The sequence below is a fragment of the Tamandua tetradactyla genome, chromosome 23 (genome assembly GCF_023851605.1).
Source record: "Tamandua tetradactyla isolate mTamTet1 chromosome 23, mTamTet1.pri, whole genome shotgun sequence".
Classification (NCBI taxonomy): Eukaryota; Metazoa; Chordata; class Mammalia; order Pilosa; family Myrmecophagidae; genus Tamandua; species Tamandua tetradactyla.
In genome coordinates this window covers 14,004,241-14,027,377 of record NC_135349.1, presented here as the reverse complement: position 1 = coordinate 14,027,377, position 23,137 = coordinate 14,004,241, and the positions used below count along the sequence as shown (strand labels likewise).

Sequence of the window (23,137 nt, the reverse complement as noted above, 5' to 3'; positions counted from 1 at the left end):
TGGGAGTCACAAGCAATCATTCCTGTAACAATATTTGTTGAGCACTTACTATTCCCTAATAACTGCTGGAAATAAATCAGTAATAAGACAGACAAGGTACCTGCCTTCATAAGATTTACATTCTAGCGATGAAACTAGACTGTAAGCAACTAAATAAACAAAATAATTAACAAATTTGTTAAGTGATGAGATAGAGTAAGCATGGGAGGCCATTTAGACACTTTGAGCAGAGAAGGCTCTTTGGACGAGGTGATATTTGAGGAAAGGATGAGAAGATTTGGGGGAGAAATATTTCAAGGGCATCTCAAAGCTGAAAGACTGGGAGCTGTGAAATGACCTGGCATGATCAAAGAAATCAAAGAAGTCCACTGAAAGAGTCAAAAGCCCTAGGGGAATATCAGAAGGAGTCAATATTTATGTCAGTTAGAAGAGAGGAAGAGAGCAGTCACCCATGTGATGTCCAGCAGGGTCCTGGAACTCCAAGCCTGGGAACTGGGAATCAGGCTTGTCCTAGAGATTGGGATTTGGGCATCAGAAATGCAAATGTGATAAGTCAAGGAGAAGACATGCTTACTCTTGTAGAGTGCATGGAATGAATAGAGAAGAAGGGAACTAGGCATGAAACTTTGAAGCAATGAACAAGCTCTGATGGAGACAGAGAACAAGTAGCTGCGAGGTGAGAGGAAACAGGGAGACTGGCTATAGGGAGGGATATGTTCAAAAGGTCTAGGCAGTTTGTGGTGTGAGGGGCAGCTCAGAGGCCAGGGAGCAAGGGAGGGAGACGAATGAGCAGCTGAAAAGGCACTGGAATGATGGCAAAGGAAGTTGGATTACAGTGGGCTGGCGCAAAAGCCCAAGAGGTAAGAAAATGGATTCAGCAAGTGGGAACTGTTTCAAAATTTTTGCAATGAGTAAAAGAGAAGATGGATTGGATTATAGTTTGACAAAGAGGAAGATTTGTAGGAAGTTTCTTTGTTTTGAAGAATTTTCTCCTTTCCTGAGAATAGGCTCTGTGCCAAATCTGTGCTCCTGTGCTGAGGCATCAGGTGAGCTTGCTCTTCAGTGTCTGGGGCTGCCGAAGCCAAGACCACACAGCTACTGCCCACTTGGCCCCAAACCCTTTCTTTTGGCTCCTGTAAAGAACCAAGCAACCAACCAACCAAGCAAAGCTAGTACAATGATCCAGCATATTCTCCACATTTTACTCTAAGATGGCTGGTGGGTTTTGTCATTCCTTGCCAGATTTCCAACTCATATGCCTACTTCTGAAAGCCTGTGCATAGAAAGTGCACAATAAATAGCTGTGGTTTGGTTTGATGGATTTGCGTGACAAAGGACTTTGCTGCTTCCATAAGCATGTCAGCAATTTCTCATCACAATACATGGTGGGCACCGACTCTTTCAAAATTTACAGCATGTCATATCTGTGGGAGGAGGGTGTCTCCACTGGAGACTCTCAGTTTGAGGATTGATATGCCACTGACTGTTCTTTTCAAGCATAAGAAATTTCCTTTGCCAACACCTCACTCTTCTAATTGCATTTAAAAACAGATAATGCTTTAAAAAGTCAAATAATATCAAGTGCAGGTACTGGGGAAGTGGAAATACAGTGTAGGCAGGATGTGCATGCCTCCTCTGAGATTCAAGATGTCAAACTGTGTTACTTTGGTTATTGCTTTACAGTATTTCAAATCGTGTTACATTATATCACGCCACTCTGGAATATGAAGTGAGCCCCAAACTGTCGAATAATGGGCAAACACAAGGGTTGCCTGACAGTATGAATTATCCTCGAGTGGTTTGGCATAAAGTAATCACACCACTCCTATAGGGACAGGGCAAAAAAAAAAAAAAAAAAAAAAAATAGAGCTAGGTACTCTGCACCGAAAAGTATTGTAATCAGATGCACTGACCCAACCCCAGCAGCCACTGCCAGGCTTGTGGGTCTGTTCCCATGTCACCCCACAAGTCACTCTGCGGACACCTGCATCTGAAGAAGGGAGAGCTGTCCCAACCCAGGTTCTTCCAGATAAATAGAGCTGTTGCTCATCCAGAAAGGGAAATCAGTGGCAGGGGGAAATGACCATTTAATTCATCCTGCAAGACTGCATTTCCCCATCAGGCTGGTAGTCGCCTGATTCATGGCCCCTGCCACACAGTCACAGAAGAGTAGGAATGGTCTGGTTCACAGCTCTGAGGATGTGGCTTTATTTTACCAATAGGCGTTTCACAAACTGTGTGTGTGTGTGCTGCTTTATAAAAGCGAAGACATTCTATTTTTAAAAGTGCTTTTTATAATCTGGATTTGCATCTCTATTAAAAATTGCAAATAATACGCATTTAAAATATGAGCTGCAATTGCAACTGGTGGTAGTGGAAGCTTGGGAGAAAATGTCCAGTGGAGAAGTCAGGCAGCGAGGCATGGTTTCATTGCTTTCCAGCAGCCTGTGCTTCACTCACCCTGTGGACAAAGGCGAGCTTGGTCATGGGCCAAGTCCGGTCTGGAGGGGCATTTTGGAGGCAGATTGAAGCCAACTGCTGGTGTGAAGAACTTCACATTTTATTATGAATAGCTGAAGGGGCAGCTGGGACAACATTACATTGCATCATGATGGGGCTGGAGCCTGGGGAGCGGTCAGCAAGGTTGGTTCTAAGGAGTGACCAGAAATTTCCTTTGCCAACACCTCACTCCTCTAATTGCATTTTGAAACAGAGCAGAGGATCAAGAAGAGTGGTTCAGAATGAGCACTGGACCTGAAGGGTACTTTGTCATTTTATGCAAAGCAGGATCAGTTAACTTAAAGGAGCCAGAGATAAGTGACATGCTAAGAGATCATTCTTGTTCTCCTCCTGGATTATTTCCTATGACTTCCTGACTTGGGTCCTATGATCTAGCCTGTGGCTTCCCTTTCCTCCCTACACACTGCCATTTGTTTCCTTAAATGTGTCCTTGTCAGGTTCCAGCTTACCCAAGTTGGAGCCTTTCTTCAAAGCATGACTTAAGTTCCACCTTTTGTCGGAAGCCTTTCCTCAATTCTCACCCAATCCTGCTCTCTCACTGGGCTTCTCTGGAAAATTACTGTTATTTTCACTTTATCTTATAGTATTTCTGGAAGATTAGGTCCACTCCTGTGTGTCCTGGGAACCCATCTGTGGTTCTGGAGCCGTCTGTCTCAGAGGTTTTTTTTTTAAGGACAAAGTAAGAGAATCACCCAGAGGCTTCCAGAATGTGTGATTCCGATTCTGTTTTGGACAGAGGATGGCAGAGGGAATGCATGAAAATTCAGAAAGACTCACCTCCCAGCAGTGGAGTTTTCTGGCAGTGGGTGTGACTTCTCCTGCCTGGTCAACACCCTCTCCTGTCCCTGAGTGCACTGTTCCAGGGCAGTTCTGGATCTCAGTGGCTCACTCAGTCCATTCAGGAAGGGAATGAAGATCCAAGGAATCTGCCTCTGGGTGCCATCCCCAGGGCTGGTGACACTTAGTAGCAGATCTCTGTGTCCCCCAGGGCCCTGCCCCAGGAGATTTCTTGCTCTTTCAGAGGAGGCCTGTTGGAGCTGCCCAAGAAGTTGTTCCCTTGGGTGGCTGTGCAGCATTCCCCAGAAGACCTTGCAAAGGGGCTCATCACCTGCCCCCACTTCAGAGTGTCGTTGCTGCTGCAGGTTGAATGAGTTCCGCCATAACCATTCACTCTAGAGACTTATTAGTCAGAAGGGAATGACCCTTTGGGTGGGCCCTTTCAAAAAATGATGTAAGGGGTGGCATATCTATTCTTCTTTTATGACTCAGATTTGACGTCACCTCCTCTGGGGCCTTGCAAGCACCATGTATCTCCAAGCACAGGGGAAGCTCTTCTCGGTACCTTGTTAAACTCCTTGGTTACCTCCTTTATGGGGCCACTTTGCAGTGATCTGTTTACATGTTGAGCTCCCCATCGCAGCCTTTTGAAGCACTTTGAAGAAATAGAACGGTTTCCATATTGAGCGTATAAGCCTTTCTCATGACTCAGAAACCTCATACTGTATATTTATTTCAATTTGTTGTGTCCCTGATCCCAATGGTAGAAAAGTTAAAATACCCCTCAAGTGAGTTAAAATTTTTTGTAATTTAAAAATTTTTTATTTGGAAATGCTTTCAAACTTACAGGATAGTTATAAAGTAATACAAACCCTGTCAAAGAACGTCACCATCCCCCATCCCCCAAGATACACAGATCCACCAAGTTTAGCATTTTGTCTTATTTGCTGTATCATTTTATCTACCCATCAGTCCATCCATAAAGTTATCTATCCACCCGTCTGTCTGTGTTTTTATCAATCCATTTTCTGAACTCTTGTATAGTTTGTTTATATCATGCTCCTTGAACACTTAATTCTTTCATGTACATATCCTATGAGCAAGGATATTCACTTATACTGCAGTTATCAAGTCAACAAAATTTAAAATAGGTATAAAGCTTACACTCTCTACTCCAATTTTTATATGTCTCGAAAATATCCTTTGGGGCTTTTTCTCCTCCATTATTAGATTCTGTCCAAGATCGTGTATTGCATTTAATTGTCATTGTCTTTTTAGTTGTTCATTCTTTTTTTTTCTTTCAATTGTAGAGACATATAGACAATATAAACTTTCCCATCTCAGTCACTCCAGGGAGCAGGATGAAGATGATGTGCGGATCTGGGCATGTTTAGAGCTGGGCTTAAGCCAAACGTCTTAGGGAAAATATACCTAAACCCGCATGTTTGCCAGCATTTCCCATTTACTTTCTAAGACTTTGAAGCCACCAAGAGTCAGAGTCTGTTTTTCTTAACAGGAGTTTTTGATAGCATTTGACGACTGGCAGTGATCTTATCTTCTTTATTGACTTATCCGAAAGCTGTATACTTCTTTTCCTTTGCTGCCACGTATGACCTGGGCCTACAGTACAGGAGTTACAGGATTATGGATTCTTAGTCACTTATCCAATATCTCTCTGCTGGATAAGGCCACGTTTGAGGATGTAGCTGAGAATGGCTTAAATGCACATACCTGAGGCAGCCTGGCTAGGTCAGAATCTGGAAGTACTTCCCACTTGCTGGATGGTGAATTTGATTGGGATTGATCAAAGATTTATTGCATTCTATGACTATATACCGAATGCCTACATGGTGCCAGCATGGTAGCTGCAAGTGCTTGGAAGAATTCCAGTTCAAAATTTCAAGTAAGGTATCCAAAGATAAGGCAACAGTCCATTGGTGGTGGTCCAGGAAAGAAGTCTGTATCTGTATACCTAACACCAAGTGCTGGAGTTGCCTCCTGGTCAGGAAGGTAGGCAGAATGTGTCTGCAGTTGGAAATGGAGAGAAACTGAGGTTGGTAGTTGGCATCTGAGAAATCTGAGAAAAGATATCAGGCACTTGGATCCCAGCCTGAATTTCCAGGACCAAAGTCCTAGTCCTGAAATGGGGTAGTCTGGAGAGATGCTAAGAGTCTAGCCAGGTGCTGGTTCCAGAGAGACAGATAGTATGTTATGAGGCCAGGACCCAGATTCTAGAGGGAACCACGATTGTTGAGTCCTGGAGTGCTGGGCTGTAGCCTTCAAATTCCACCTACCTAAAGCCAGGGATGGGGTAGAGCTGCACCTCTGGTTGGAAGGCAAAGGCATCTGTGGCAGAGACTGTTGGGACGTTGCCCAGATTTGTCTTTGTGGCACAGTATGATTTGCATGCTTGCCTCCTAACAGCTCACACTTGTACCCTTCTTCAGATGATTACTCTTGGGCTGCTGGAGCTGCACCGCCGGATGCACCAGACAAGAAAGTTTGCATTCTCCTGAGGACGCCCACGGTCATGACTTTGAAGAGTAATGACCTCAGTGGGATAAATTACATGCCAGGTGTATTAGCTTCCTTTTGCTGCTATAACAAATCAGCACACACTTGGTAGCTTAGAACAACACAACACAACACAAATTTATTCGCTTTCCCTGCCTCTGTTGTGGGATTCTGTTAGGCCAGGTCAGGGAAGCATTCCTGGAGGAAACTGATTAGCGAGTCACAGGAGCAAAGTAGGAAAAGCAAAGGCGCCAAGGAGAGTTCTGAAGTCCCAACCTCAACCTAATCTCCTGGGGAACCCTGGGCTGGTAGATCGAATAGGCCTACCCCTCTTCACACACACCCCCAAGATACATCAGGTCCTGATTCCTGGAACCTGTAAATGTTACCTTATTTGGAAATAGGGCCTTTGTTTTAAGGCTCTTGAATGAGCTCATCCTGCATTGTCTGGTTGGGCCCTAAATGTCACAAGTGTCCTTCTAGCAGAGGTGGAAGGAGATGCGATTCACACACAGAGAGGCTGCGAGTAAAGAGAGGCAGAATTTGGAGCAATGCAGCCTCTAGTCCAAGGGCTGCTGGCAGCTGCCCGAGGCTGGAAGAGGCGGGGAGTAGACCATCCCCTAGAGCCTCTGGAGGGAGTGCAGCCTTGCTGACATCTTGATTTTTTCCTAATAATGTTGATTTTTGGCCTCTGGTCCCCAGAACTGGGAAACAATACATTTCTGTGGTTGAAGCCACCTGGTTTGTGGTACCTTGTTCCAGCAGCCACAGGAAAGGAGCATAGGCCCCCCTTTGACTCTCTTTCCTTGCCTGGGGCTCCTAGCCTTGACCTAAGGTACGGGCAGGGTTTGGGCTGGCCTTGTTGTATAGAACACGTTTCTCTTCAGAGTCAGAGAAGCCAAATTTCATTTCTACCTTCAGAACCACAGAAATACCATCTGGGAGAGGTTCGTTACTTTGCTAAGTAAAATGACAGCAGGAGTTATGGGATTATTTAATATTCTCATCCATAGCCGAAGACACATCGTGGGTCAGGTTTTTACCACCATTTCATCTCTTATCTACAGGAGACCCTGGCAACGTAAGTGGGAAATACGTGGGTGCCAGTTATTGTACATCATTTGGCTTAATAATAAAACAAAACTGTTGTTTACTTTGAGCCTGCTTCTGGAAAATTACATTATAGAGGACCTTGTGAATTGACAGAACAGAATCCTTAATATTATTATTTTTAATTAAATTATATAAGAAGGTCTGATCCCATTTCTGGGCCCATGCTGATAATCCCTGTGTGTGAGCAATGAAAATGATTAGAAAAAAAAAATATATATATATGCTTTATATATATGCCCAGGTCTCAGAATAAAATGCAGTTGTGAAACAGACCACTTATGATTTCAGTAACTAAATCTAGTCCACAATGTACCCAATTTAATGGTCAGTTTTGTCCTTAAGCAAATGGTATTATACTAAAATTCCCATGTTGAAATAAATATTCCTTTTGCAATTGTCCTGTTTCAGATAGCCTTATGTCACGTTGGGGAAATCATCACAGAGTCAGAAGCTTCGTGTGGAGAGGGGAGGACAGAGAAGACAGCCATCCTGGCATAAATGTTGCTTGAGTTAACCACGTGATTTAACCACAGTGGATGTATTTCTCAACCCCACTTGATGCTTGGCTCTCCCAGGGAAGAGACTTGTGTGAACTTACCTTCTTTCTCCTCCACTTTGAGGACATGGCCTGGCATGCAGAAAGTTCTCAATAAACATTTGGCTTCCAGTGTGGGTTCAATTGAGTTCAATTCAACAAACACAAAACAGCCTAAAGGTTTCTGGTGTTGTCACAGTAGAAAGCTGTTGAGAGGTTGGGTAATAAAATCCACCTCTGGCCACTGGTGGTTTTGTATAAATTAGATTTGCAAATGAGTTAGAGTCTGCTTTGTGAGTTAGACCTTTGTTTATTTAGGACTCAGTGAAAGGAATCCTGCCATTTCCATTCTTGTCAAACATCTCGGCAGTATCCAGTTTTCCAGGTCCAGTGTCTGCCTGGATTACTTGAAAGCTACAGCCTGCCTGGCGACGGGGGGCAGGGTGGAGGTGGAAGGTTTTTATAAGGACTCTATTCTCTTCAGTTTTCTGAATCCAGGATTTTTATTGCCAAGCCTATTCCTTCCGTTTCGATTCAGTGGGACTAAGGAGGTTATTGTCCGTCCTGTCTGGCTCCATTTAAAGGCCTCCGTTTGCTCACACTGCAGAGTTTATCCAGAATACCAGGTTGTCTTTTTAACTTCTCATCATTCTCAGTTCTCCTGGGTCCTTCACCGAGTTCTCCTTCCTTCTCCCATTTTCTTTTGGCTCCACCATTTTTAATTTGAACTGAGCTGCTGTCCTGTCTCTGACCTCGACATGCCTTTGCATGATGGGACTTGTGGCATCTGCCCTCTGCCTCTCACCAGCTCCCTGTGGTGCCCCACCCGAGTTCAGGTCCCTCCCCCCCTCCACCCCTTCCACTTGCCTTGTTCCCTCAAGAGTGGGGAATTGGCCTACTCTTGTCATAAATCGCTTGGGAAAAGAGAGCACAGGCTAAGGCCAGTAGATGAAACATCTGCATATTTTTTCTTCTCCATTAATTCTTTCTGTGGACTCCTTCATTTCCCCATGGCCTGCCTGCCTTGGCTCCTCCTACCTGCGCTCACTGATGCTCCGGGTGGATTTAGGCCACCCTTTCATCTACCCACATTCCTGAGCCAAGCCTGGTAGAGACCACATTGCTGTGTCTCTCCATGCGAAGACTCAGTTTTGAGTTATTCATTGGGCTGTCTTGATCCTTGAGAGGCTGCCCCGGGACTGCCCACCTTATCCCACTGTGGTCCCTTAGTTACTCCACCATCCTTTTGTTATCTGAGTTCCTGTGCTTGATTTCCCTCAGACTTGAGCTTCCCCCTGCTTCTAATTCTCCATCCTTCCAGCTCCCCCAGCCCCTGGACAGATTACTTACTCTTGTCAGTTCCCCACCCCTGCCCTTTGAGCAGATCCTATCCCAGAGAAAACCTCCTGACCATTTGTGGATTTCTGTACTGGCGTTGTTCATATGAATGTTGTTCAACCTCAAATTAACACCAAAGACCTTCCTGAATTATGATGAAAAAGTGCCGGGCTCTCTTGGACACTGGTTCAGGCCTGGTTTTGCTGACTTTCCAGTATTGATCAGGCCAGTATGCTCTTCACCCTCTTCTCCTCACATCCAGGCTGTTTCATCCAGGCTTCTCCAGAGAAACAGAACCAAGGGCTTAGTTCATGCAATGAGAGATTTATTATAAGGAATTGGTGCACCTGGTTGTAGGGGCAGGCAAGCCGGAATGCCACAGGGCATTTCCGCTGAGGCTGGAAATTCCCACAGGAGTGATGTGTAAGTTTTGAGTCCAAATTCCTTAGGCTTGGAAACTCAGATAGGAGTCGGGGGCGGGGGGGTGTAGTTTTGAGGCAGAATCCCTTCTCCTTCCTGGAACCCTCTGTTCTTTGCATTTAAGTCCTCCTACTGATTGGATGAGGCCCACCCACATTATCAAGGGAAGTCTCCTTTAGTTAAAGTCAGTTACATCAACTGATCCCATCTGTGGAATCCCTCCCACAGCCACATGTAGACTAGTGTTTGATCAAACAACTGGACACCATAACAGACCCAATCTGGCACATAAAATGAACCATCACACATGCGTTAACAAATCCTGAGATATGCCTGTATGTTTGTTTATTTCACAAGCATTGACTTTTTTATTTTTGTATGCTGTATGGCGGGGGTCGCATGTCATTCTTTTTCATGTAACTATTCTGTTATTGCAGCACCATTTGCTGAATTTTTTTTTGGGGGGGGGGCAATGCATGGGCCAGCAGTCGAACCCAGGTTTCCCACATAGCAGGCAAGAATTCCACCACTGAACTACACTTGCATCCCCCCAAGCATTGACTTTTAGGTAGTTCAGACAGCCAAAACGCAAGCAAGAGCACACGTTGCAATACAGAGGAAAACAATTCCATGCCATATGGGTGATGATGTTGAGACTCATTCAGAAATATATTTAATGCCTCAGATGCTCTTGGGTGTTTTTTAACACTAACACTTGACTGAAATTACTTTATGCCCTTGTATTTTTGTGTTCTCTGGCTGTTGTCTTTAGATACATGAGTTGTGACTTCTAAAGTAACATGACTATGTTTTAAAACAAATTTACCACATCGACTATTACTAGTTTGTATTATGTGCTATGATTTTTCAATGCTCCTTCATAGGCTTCAGTATATTTCACTAAAATGCATGTTGCACGTTGAAGCACTCAATGAGAGCTTCTGCATTTGTTCCACTGATACAGTCACTGCACAAACGTTTTGGAAATCTTAATTTGGGTTCAAAAGAACATCACATGACATGCAAAACAAGAAGCATCTTTATAGTAGCCTGGAGTGGTAGGTATACAAATGCGAGTGAGAATCAATCAGACACCTGGAAGGCTTGTTAAAACACAGATCATTGCTCAATCCCTCAGTTTCTGGTTCAGTATGTCTGGGGCGGGGCCTTATAATTTGTATTTCTAAGAAGTCCCCAGGGAATAGGGATGCTGCTGGTCCAAGGACCCCATTTGGATCTTGACCCTACCCATGAAACTCTTTAACTACAGAGATAGTTCAAGGAAGCATATACCAAAATGTTCGTAGCAGATGGTTTTGTAATTGTGACAAATTAGAAACAAAAAGCAGGAGAATAGATAAATTATAGTATTTTCCTACAGTGAATCACCCAATGAAAGTGAAAAATGAATGAACTAGAGCCACATCTGTCAATCTGGATAAATCTTACAAATTGACTGAGAAAAGCAAGTTGTAGAAAGATGAATATAGTACATTATTGTTTAAAGTTCAAGAATATGCAAAACAATGCCATATGTCATTTAAATACATTTGCAGTAAAACTGTAAAGACACCTGTGGGAACGAAATACCCCAGGTGAGGAACGTTAGCCATCCTGAGCAAGGGGGGAAGAAACGCCAGCGATTGGAATGAAATACCCCAGGTGAGGAACGTTAGCCATCCTGAGCAAGGGGGGAAGAAACGCCAGCGACTGGATAAAGTGGCACAGGGAGGACTTGAAATTTATTTGTGATGTTTTATTTCTTAAACTGGGGGGGTGCATTCACAAGTGTACGTAATATCATCCTTTAAAACTTTTTCATGATATTAAAAAAAAACAATAAATGAATACATGACCAAATTACCACCTTGTGGTGCTTGCTTTTACAAAGCCGAGATACTTCTACGCAGGTTTTTTTGCATTTCCATGCTAAACTACACCCCATATTTTCCTCCCCCACATGGTAGTGCTCTCATAACCCATTTTACCCATCTGACTTGGTAATGGATATCTTTGATGGCAGATTAAGTTCTTGGAAATGGCATTAGGCTTTGCCACAGTGAAGAAAGTCTGAAGATGGTACTGTGGTTCTGAAAATGGATTGTAAAGAGCATCATAGTTAGGCAAACATAGACTTTTCATGGACATACTCTGAATAGACAATATAGAGGGATATGGGTAGAGTGGGAGCCCGTGAATGCATATAAAGTTATCAAACCACATATCAGAAGGAAGGCTGAGGTTTCGTAGCTTCTTTGTTTCTCAGAAGTCAATAAAAACCACTCTGTGAAACACCTTTACACTTAGCCTGCTAAGTATGTATAACATTTCTACAGTGACTTCCTTCTATACCAGGTGGGGGCATTTTCAGAATTCTGCTCAGAATAGAAAGAGGGAGGCCTTTTTTTTTTCTGTAGATATTCTGTAGATATTCCCACTTTCAGCCGTTCCCTGATGAGAGATGTTGCCATTACAAAAAGCCTGATACATGTGATATTGACTTGGCATTTGTGTGCTGGGCTTTGAGGACACCAGTACTGGAGTCTGCAGAAGCACAGATCCGTGTTCTGCAATGGACAAACACTTGGTAAAGCATTGCCTGCAGTAAATTGGAAAGCAGACTTAGTGCTTTTAAGGCTGCAGCTCTAGGGGATGAGGTTGGAAAATAGAATATTTTGAAGTATGTGCTGGATTTTACTTCAGCAAAGGAAAGAATGGAAACTGTTTTTCGTTTGTTTGTTTTTTTAGTTCTGGTTCTCTGGTCCTTGCTTCGACACTGTGTATATTGAGTGTATGAAGGGCAGAGAACGTTTCTTTTGGTTCTCTGTAGATAATTTACTACATCATGAAGAGCTTCCTAAGAACTAGATGGCAATGCCTGTTCATCAGTCAATTCCTATACTTTGTGCTGGATGAAGTAATGGAGGCTCTGGGTTGTCTCTTCTGGGAAGTGGGGGAGTATATCGCATTTGTGGAAAAGGAGGAGAGAACAGGGCATGTGGATATGATGGCCAAAAGAAACAACAGTGGTGAGATGGCTAACTGCCTGCCGACAGTATCTTTTGTCCCAGGGTTGAGAGAATAAGGGGAAAGTATTGCTGACCCCCACTGGCGTCTAGATGATTGGTTTTTGCCAATGAACTGTGACTTAAGTGCCATTTCCAAGCTAAAGAGGTTAAAAGGTGTTTGTGCCTCCTGTATCCTATTTCACTCTATACCCTGGCTGGACTCAGAGAACTCTGAGCCAGAGAGAGAAGGAGCCAACCACAAATTGGAAGGCATCTGGGGCCCTAAGTCAATTTGTGGAAGGCTATTGACCAACTAGGAAAGCCTGCAGTGCACTGCTACTTAAACAAGAATTAGCTTTATTTTGTGATAAGCCACTGAAACTAAGTCTTTATTTGTGACAGCAGCTAGTGTCGTTCAAAATAATACATGTGCATAGAATTTCAAAAGCCCTGTCTAGAGGCATATGAAGGGCAGATATCACTGTTCTCAGACCCAGTAGTGAGGACCAGAATGAAGACAGGAACAGAATAATTTTTCTATAAGACTTCTCCATTGGAGATTTTCTCCATTTCTTACTTTGGTCCTGGGTGATTGTATTCTCAATGGAAAATTAACTTTGCTGGGAGGCCTTGTGATGTTACCTGCCCCCTGCCCCTGCTTTTTTGCCCTTCCATGTGGGCTTTTACTGGGCACTTGAGGGAACCAGGAGAGCTTTGTATTTTGCATTAGAGAGCTCTCTATTTTTGATGGAAGAAACAAGCAAATGCATCTCATTTGCCACTGGTCATGCTGTGATGACAGATAATTAGAAACTTTAATCAATCTTGTTTTGTCAGCATGACTCTCATATCAAAAAGAGACTGGGTTTTAATAAAAAACCACAAATAAATATAAATTTAGGACTATGAAGCATCAATAATGAAGTATAATGATGTTAAGTAATGATATCTTGCAATACTTTCACCAAACCTTTTATATGTATGAAATTCGTTTCCTCCACACCTCTCTGAGTTTTCATTTGCACATAATTTTCATTTATTTATTTGTCCTTCATATCTCACAAATCACTGCTTCAAGTTTCATGGACGTGGATGAAGCAAGGCTCCATCTCAGGCCACAACAGTTGTCTCAGCATTTAACACTTTCAGAACAGGCTTTTGAATCAGACAACTCTAATTTAAATTTCCGATTCTATCATTTTCCAGTTCTGTGACCTTCAGAAAGTTGTCTCATTGCTCTAAGTGCAGCCTCTTTCATGATCTGTAAATTAAGGATACATTTTCCAACCTCATAATGCTGTATTAATCAAGGGAGGTAATAAACGCAAAGTATCCAGCATGCTGTCTGGTGTAGCTTGAAAATACGTGCTTGAAAAATGTTACATTTTTTTTCTGTGTCACTTTCTAAAACAGAACATTCTCCCTGCCATCCCCCTCTTGCAGGGAATAGATTCTTTAGCTCTGTGCCTAGAATTTATCAATTTTTTTTTTACACCCTCCCTTCACCATTAAGAGCTTGTAGAGGGGCATTTGGGCATGTAAACGAACCATGATGTCAAGTGTGCTAGTTAAGGTATTTTCTGGATGCACCAGCAGCCCAGGGGAGCTTGGCTGCACACTCCTTTCATTGCCCAACTTGGAGAATTGTATATCTTAATCTAACCATTTGCAAAGAGGAGAAGAAATCTTTCTTTTGGAGAATGTGAAAGATTGAGGTATGAGGTGGCCCACAGTCCTGGAAGGCATTCTGCATGTCGAGGCCTGTTGACTGCATTTTGGGGCTTGTTACTATGCCAGAAATTCTGGAGAGGTTTTGGCAGAAAGACTGATTCTGGGAATCATGAGTATGTGCTGTTTCTGGTGTGATGAGGGATGGAGCTTAGTTAAGGATACAGCTAGAGGCCAAGTAGTACTTGGGTTGCGCACACTGTTTTAATTTCATTCGGTTTCACGTGTGATGGCATCCAAAGGCTTGCATATGTATGTTGGATGCTGTACATGCCCTTCACGTTTTAATTTCAATGTCTTTATTCATGGTGGTTCTACTCCCTGCTGCTTTCTCTCCATTGATCCAAACCATGTCCATTTTTCCAGACTCAATCGAGGTCTCCCTCTCTCCCCAAAGTGTTTCTTGGCCAAATCTCCTCTATAGTGATCCTTTATATATTTTTTAACTTCATTTCACTCATAACACAAGTATGCAGTTCATATTACCACCAGCACACAATTTAAGGTCATTTGTATTTTTCTTGACTTTGTATGTTTATTTATGTTTCCTTGATAGTAGGCTTGTTGATATAAACCTTCATCCGTTTAACCATTCAACCAGGCTGTACTGGCCCAAGACCCACCATATGCCAAACATAATGTTGATTGCTTTCACAGAAGTTATTATTTTTTTATTCCTCACAAAATCTTATGGTGGACTTATAACCTCATTTTTATAGATTCTTCTTTGAACCTTAGATTTCTCAATAATTCGTCCACAAGTTCAGACTCTTTCAAATCACAAGGTAAATGGGAGGTCTGAATTTTAAGCTCTGGTCCCCAGTCTAATTGTCTTTCCTTTATACCAGAGAAAACTCTCTCAAGGTTGACCACACTCGCTACTTGTTTTGTATTCATCAGAGTATTCAGTTATATGCTTCACGTATAATTAAAATGTATTAAATCTTGATTAAGTCTTTGAGAAGGACACTGTAGGGATGCTTTCTAAGACTCCTTCTTTACTTTTAACTTAATTTCTTCCTTACTTTAAGATGCTAAATGGAATTAAAAATGCGAGGTGATTTAAAATTATGCATTAGGATTTTGTTAATAATGTTATGACTGTTCTTAAGATAAATATGATTTGGGGTTCACTGAACTGTTTGTGGTTTGCTTATATGAGTTGGTTTATGGTTTAGTACAAACTGGTGAGGAAGAAGACAGGGTCAGAGTTGGAGACCCGGGACCTAGAGCTAGGCTGTGCTAGTGCTTTGAGAAGACTTTGATGTTATTTGGAATTTGATATTTATGGGCCTGCTTAGTAGACAGAGTTAACTGGGAGCCCCAAAAGTTTGTTCAGCTGACTTGTTCTCTAGCTGCATAGGTTTGCTTTAAATGAAGCTGGGGGTCCACTACCAAGGATGCTTCTATCTGCATAGTGACCCAGGATCATGGCCATCCTTGGGAAGCCATGTGGTCAACACTGGACTATCTTGACCATCAGTTATACCAAAGCACCGCGTAAGTCTAGAATGGTGGCTGGGTTCTCAACACCTGAATCCCCCCAATTTTTCCTGCCTCAACATCTCCCAACCCCACCCTACAAGGTACCTAAATGAAAAATATGCACAGAGTGAAGGATCAGGAAAAAGCACACTTTTATACCAAAAAGTTTTTGTTCTAAACCATAGTGTGGTCCATGGTGAGCTAGACTGATGGGGTGGAGGCTTTTTTTTTCTTGGCCTAAGACACAGATTCAAGGCAGGATGGGTGTCCTCTTCTGCCCCTTTGCTTCTATGACAAATCACTTCAATTTTGGCCTTCTATATCCTTTCACTCTAAAGAGACAGGCCTATTTAAGGAAACATTAGCAACCCACTGGAGAAAGGAATAGAGGTTTGCTCTCACGCCGAATATAGAGCTAGCCACTCATCCTTCCTGGAGTGAAGGACCATTAACCTTTTGAGAAAGAGAGAGAGAGAGAGATTGAGATCTGAACAAAAAGGTCACAAAGATATAGTTGGACCTTCTCAGGGTTGACGGCTTCTAAATAGGAGCTTCCTCTAACCCCCCTTTCCTCCCCAGGTCTATAGAGGTAAGAAAGAAAAATGAAATACCAAGTGAGGAAAAGAAACAGTACCTATTCCCCTGACATAATGACCCAATGACTGTTTTGTGCTTGACCAATGCACTTGGGCTCTGCTAGAGGAGAGGGTTGAGGGTGGTAGAGAGGAGTGATAGCTCTCTCTATGATCCAGGACCAGGTACTGCTGATTCTGACCAGGTAAATGTGGAAGCATCAGATAAAGGTGCCATCAAAACCTACATAGGGAGTCAGAACTGAATTCTGAGAAGGCCTGTACTCAGGCCTTTGGGTGCCTCTCTCATTTAAAAGAAGTCGATCATCGGTTTGGCAGTTTTGGGGCTCTATCCAAGGTCTTGCATAGGAGCTTGCAGAGTTGGGGGAGCTCATAAAACATACCTGGGAATGACACTGCCATACTACAAAAAGTGAGTAGGAAACACCAAAAGTGATAGGAAACATCAAATGCTATGGGTCTGGCAATACTGACAAAGAAGAAAATGGAGATGACACAAACTAAATACATCAGGAATTAAAAGAAGGACTATCCTTAGTGGAGAGATAACAAGGGACTTCTAGGAATAACTCCACACCTAAAAATACTACAACTTATATGAAATGGACCATTTCCTCAAAAAATCACAAACTGCTCAAACTCACCCAAGAGGAGAGAGATAATATGAGCCTTTAATTAAATTCATTAAAGAAATTGAATTCAAAGTTGTAGACCACCTGAAAAAGAAATCTCTTGAACCAAATGGTTTCACTGAATATCACAAAGCATTTAAAGGATAAATATCACCAGGTCCACATAACTTTTTCCAGAAACTAGAGGGGTAGAACACTTACCAACTCATTCTATTAGGCCAGTATAACATTGGTATAAAAATAGGTAGAGATAATATAAAAAAAGAAAACTACAAACAAATTCTTTATGAATATAGGTGAAAAATCCTTATAAATATTAGCATATTGGTAAATTGAACTCAGCAATATATAAAAAGACAAGTGTACTGTGATAAGTGGAGTTTCTCCTAGGGATGCAAGTGTGGTTTGATATTCAAAAACTCATCAGTGTAGTCTACCATATTAATAATCTAAAGAAGAAAAGCCGCATGATCATAGTAATTACTGTAGAAAAAGCATTTGGTAAAATTTAATTATTTGTGATACAAATTCTCAGCAAATTATGAATAGAAGGGAACTTCCTTAATCTGATAAAGGGCACCTATAAAAAATTATAGCTAATGTCACTTTATTGTGAAAGACTAAATGCTTTCCCTTCAAGATTGAGACCAAGGTAAGGATGTTCACTTTCACCAATTGTATATTCAATATCATACTTGAAGTTCCAGCCAGTGCAATGAGGCAAGAAAAAAAAAGGCAAACAGATTGGAAAGAAAGAAAGAAAGAAAAATATCTCTACTCACAGGTGACATGTTTTCCACATAGAAATTTCCAAGGAATCTATAAAATGCGTCCTAGAACTAAGAAGTGAGTTTAGCAAGATCATAAGATGAATTTTAGCAATGAAAAATTGAAAACATAAAATAAAAACAAATGCCATCTATAATAATTCAGGAAATGAAATATTTAGGTACAGAATCTGCATGCTGAAAATTATAAAACACTGATGAATGAAATTAAAGACCTAAATAGAAGAAGGGGTATACAGCATTCATGGATTAGAAGATTCAACATAATAAAGATATGAAATCTTCTCACATTGATCTATAGATTTAATGCAATTACAATGAAATGCAAGCAAGAATTTTGTAGATATAGTAAAACTTATTCTAAAATTCACATGGAAAGGCAGAGGAAACAGAATAGCCAACATTTTTTTTTTGACAAAGAAGAATATAGTGGAAGGAATCATAGTAGCCAATATTAAGATTTGACATAAGACTACAGTAATCGAAACCATGTGGTGTTGGCAAAGGAATAGACACCTAGATCAATGAGAACAGAATAGGGGGTCCAGAAATAGACCTAAATAAATATGGCTAATTGATTTTTGACAAATGTGTAAAGGAAATTCAATGAGAAAAAGTAGCCTTTTCCATAAATGATGTTGAATCAATTTGAAATCATATACTTCCTTTTCTTTGTTTTTTTAAACATTTTTATTGTGAAATATTTATGCAAGAAAGTGAAAAATGTCTAAGTACAGTTTAATGAGTAGTTATAGAGAAAATTTCAAAGTATGATATGGGTTACAGTTCCACAATTTCAGTTATTTCCTTCTAGCTGTTCTAAGAATTAGAGGCTAACAAGAAATGTCAATATAGTTATTCAGTAGTCACAATCATTTGTTAAATCCTGTCTTCTCTGTTACAACTCCTCCCTCTCATTTGATCCTTCTCCCAGTCTTCAAGGATATTAAGGCAATGACCATTCTAATTTCTTCATGTTGAAAAGGGGTGTTGACATTATAGGGTAGGGGATACAAATGGCTGAGGTTCTTGGAAAGACTCTGGGTTTCAGGGCTTATCTGGCATAGGAAAAATCTAGAAATCTTAAGTTTCTCATTGCATGCCTCACAATTTCGTTCCTTTCTGAAGGTGCTCAATATTCTATTGTATCTATACACCACAATTCACCCTTCTGCTTCTCAGCTGATGTAGTCTTTAGACACCTCCTTCCATTGGGTAGCATGAATAATGTCACTATGAACATCAGTGTGCAAATGTCTGAAAAGGAATCTTGATCTAAACTTTATACCTAATACAAAAAAAATGAACTCAAAATGGATCACTCATCTGATGTAAAATTAAAACTTTCAGAAGAAATTATTGCAAAAACATCTTTGTGACATGGGGCTAGGCAAAGAGCACTTAGTGATAATATCAAAACATAATTCACAAAAGAAAAAACTTATAAATTGGATTTCATTAAAATTATAAAATTTTGTTCTGTAGAAAACACTAAAAGAGTGAAAACACAATACAGACTGGGTGAAATATTTGCAAATTTGCATCCAGAATATAAAACTCTCCAAACTCACCAATAAGAAAACAAACAACCCAATTGAAAAAAAAACAAACAGGTAAAAGCTGTGAACAGACACTTCACCAAACAAGATGTGTGGATGTCAAATAAGCATGGGAGAAAGATGTTCAATATCATTTGCCATCAGGGAAATGCAAGTTGAAACCATGATGATATATCAGAACACACCTACCAGAATAGCTAAGTAAAAAAAGTTACTGACAGCACTAATATTTCCAGCGTGGAGCAATTGGAACTTCCATGCATTGACATTAGCAGTGCACAGTGGTGCCTGCACTCTGGAAAAGTTTGGCAGCTTCTTTAAATTTAATCATAGGATTCCCATTTGACCCAACAATCCCACTCCTAGATCTACCCCAGAGAAATGAAAATACATTGTCACGTGATGATTTGCACACACAGGTTTATGTTAGGTCTGTAGGCTTTCCAGCAAAATTGGAAACAGCAAAATATCCTTCAGTGAGTGGATAAACAAATTCTGGTGCCTGAAATGGGATACTACTTCACAATAAAAGGGAATGAACTAGTGACACACACAACTTGAATTCTGCATTTCTCTTAATGAAAGAAGCCGGCCTCAAAGTTTACATACAGTGTGAATCCATTTTTCAACTTTTTTTTTAAATTGCAAAATATAACATGCATACAAAGCAAAGAAAGAAAAAAACTAATAATTTTCCAAACACACTTCAACAAATAGTTCCAGAACAGATCCCAGAGCTTGCCATGTGTTACAATTCCATCATCTCAGATTTTTCCTTTTTGCTGCTCCAAAACACTGGAGACAAGAAGCCATATTAATAAAGTGATTCAGCAGCCACACTCATTTGTTAAATCCCATTTTCTCTGTTATACTTCCTCCTTCTCCTTTAATCCTTCTCCCAATCTATAGGGATCTTTAGGCGATGCTCTAACCTTTTCATATTGAGAAGGGGTGTCGACATTAAAGGGGAGAGGGATGTATTCAATCGATAATCTTGGTGAGGCTGGTCTCTCTGGGTTTCAGAATTTATCTGATTTAGGAACCCTCTGGGAATTATAGGTTCCAGGACAGCAAACTTAGTACATGAAATCTTTATAAAGTCTTAGTTCAAACACCAGGTGCTGCATATATTCAAAAACTGTCTCCTCTTACTTGCCTTGACATGCCCTGACATGTCCAAACATCTCTCCTTCTTGCAAACCTTGCTAATCTAACCCCCTGCCTAGCAACTCCTGAGCACATATCACCACACCCCCTAACCAATCCACATCCTACACGACTCCATACCAGCCATCCATCAAAGTTTCCCCGCCCCCGTTACCTCCCCTTCACCAACCCTATATATTCCCTGTGTTTCCCCCTCTCGGGAGCCTAGCCTGTAAGCCTTGCCAGCCAGCTAGGTTCCGCGAGCCACCCCTGCAATAAACTGTTGCAAATATTCGTTGCTCTCGGTTTATTGTGCTTGCGCGCCCTCCAGACCTTCGAGCCCCGTGGTTTCGGCTGATGCCGCTCTCCAGCCGACCCACACCCGAGGACGAGACCCCAGTGCGGTCGGGCAAGGCAAGCCCCACGCCGCAACCAGGTTCTTAAGAGTCAACTGGAGTGATGTTGGTTGGGGTTTAGCAAACCATGGCAATGAACACAATGAAATATCTAACTAAAGCTTGCATAAGAGCAGCCTCCAAGAACAATCTCTTTATTCTATTTGATCTCTCTTGACCACTGATGCCTTAATTTATTACCCTTTCTTTTCCCCTTTTGGTCCCGAAGATATTGTCGATCCCACAGTGCCAAGGCCAGATTCAGCCTTGGCAGTCACGCCCCACATTGTCAGGGAGATTTTTACCCCTGAATGTCATGTCTCACTGTTGAAGGAAGGGTAATGATCTTCTTGGCAGGATTGGGCTTAGAGAAAGACAGGCTACATCTGAGAAACAAAAGAGATTTCCTGAAAGCAAATCTTAGGTCTTGGTATGGGTAGTCTTAGCTTCTCCCCTACAGAAATAAGTTTCATAAGGGCAAGCCTCAAACTCAAGGGCTGGGCCTATTCTTTTGGGAATCTGCAATGGTTGAGAGGGTACCTAGTTTCCCAGATGGGAAGGTTTAATAGTTCCACAAATAGAGAGAGTCCTCAAGGGACTCTACCAATACTTTTTAATTATCAGCCCACCATAGTCTGAGAATGTATCCTGGTGTTACATTAAGCTATTCAGAATTACCAGGCTTCATTACTGTTCTGGACTGCACATGTTTGGGTTTAAATATCCAGACAGGTTGATTTAGATTATATGTTACCGAAAATTTAGGTTCTAGACATAATAGGCCTCTCTGCCTTTGGTGTCATATAGTAGGTAAAGGTCTAGATAGAGTATATACACGATCACCTTTTACCCTGAGTTCTGATTTATCTTATACCCAGCCAGACTGGCTTCATTTTTAACTCTAAATGAAGCCTGATCTCCTTTTCGGTTAAACTGTTACTATAAATAGCTATGCTAACTTTTAGGGCTGTAGCACTCCATTTCTGTGTCTCAGGTGTCACAGAATTATTCAAAGTTCCAGGGAAATACAGACTGATACACATATAACTCAGTGTCTCAAAATCTAGAAATACGTTTGCAACTTCAGACCAAGTGTTGCTCCTATAAGGGCTTACAAATATAGGCTCCAATTTCCTTTTACATATTTTCTGAAAGAGACCTTAGCATATCTGTTTTTTTGTTTCTGGCTTATTCTGCACAACACATTGTCCCCAAGGTTTATTCCATTTACTGCATGCCTCTTGACATCCTCTCTTTTTGTAGCTGCACCATGTTCTATCCTATAAGTATATCACAGTTTGCCGTTCTGCTTCTCAGTCTCTGTACCCTTTGGCTCCCTCCATCTATTGGACATCATGGATAATGTCCAAAATAAACAAACCATGTGATACAGTATCCTCACTTGGCTGTACAATCAGCAGCGCTCTCTATTTTAGACAACTTACATTGGTCCATAGCGATAAAGAACAGACAAACACTGTCACCAACTATCAAATCAAAACTACCCCTTATCACCTGTCATCCCCCCCTCCCCAGTTAGTTGACCCTGGTATTGCAGTGGTACTGTTGATGTCTTCCTGTTAATTATTGGCTATAACATGCATTTTTAGTTTTCCCCCACAGGCCTCTATTATTGACTCTTTGTCCACTACCAAACCGTTGAAGTAGTTCATGCAAGAACTTCTTATAATTGTAGATTTAGTAGTGGGATACATGGCAATATACATCACCTTTCAATCATATTCACCTTCAGTGTGATAGTATTACTTATAACCCCACTAATGAGTTGCCATCACTTCTATCCATTACCTTGCATTTAGGCTCAACCTCATTGGGTAGGTAGCCTTTTCTCCCCATCTCTAGCTCTTGTATTACCTCTAGGTCCACTGTTTCTGCAGTGTAAACGCTGAGGTATCTTTAGCAGAATTATAATAGCGAAGTCATATGGTATCTGTCCTTTTGTGTCTACCTTATTTCACTTAGTCTTATGTCCTCAAGACTCATCCACATTGTCATATGCTTCTGGACCTCATTTTATCTTACTGCTGCATAATATTCCATCCTATGTATTTACCACATTTTGTTTATCCACTCATCTGTTGATGGGCACTTGGATTGTTTCCATCAATTGGCAATTGTGAATAGTGCTGCTATGAACATCAGTGTGCAAAACTCTGTTTGTGTCACTGCTTTCAGTTCTTGGTATATACCAAGAAATGGTACTGCCAGGTCATAGGGCAGCTCGCTATTTAGTTTTCTGAGGAACTGCCAAACAGTTTTCCGCAGCAGCGGCACCATTATACATTCCCACACAACAGTGGATAAATGTTCCAATTTCTCCACATCCTCTCCAACATCTGTAGTTTTCTGTTTGTTTAATAGCAGCCGTTCTGATAAGTGAGAGGTGATATCTCCTCGTTGATTCCATTTTAATGACACTCTTGAAAAGATAAACTATAGTGACAAGGAATGGATCAAGAGTTGACAGGCTTTTGGCATGGGGGAAGGGCTGGCATGGGGGAGTTTTGGGAGTGTTATGGGACTCTCCTGTATCCTTTTTGTGGTGGTGGTTCCATGGATCTATAC

The 23,137-nt window shown here is 41.4% G+C and overlaps 1 long non-coding RNA gene across 3 annotated transcripts in view; it reads right to left on the bottom strand.

Moving 5' to 3' along the window:
- LOC143666499 (uncharacterized) overlaps positions 1-23,137 on the bottom strand; it is a 59,421-nt gene that overhangs the window by 7,379 nt on the left and 28,905 nt on the right. The window contains exon 4 of one of the 3 annotated variants that reach the window (XR_013167665.1): positions 11,004-11,307. The exons of 1 other annotated variant lie outside the window; for it this stretch is intronic. This is a non-coding gene — a long non-coding RNA (uncharacterized LOC143666499). Of the gene's footprint in view, positions 1-11,003; positions 11,308-13,255; positions 13,487-23,137 lie in introns of those variants that run through there. One more of the 3 variants, XR_013167666.1, reaches the window with a different exon arrangement.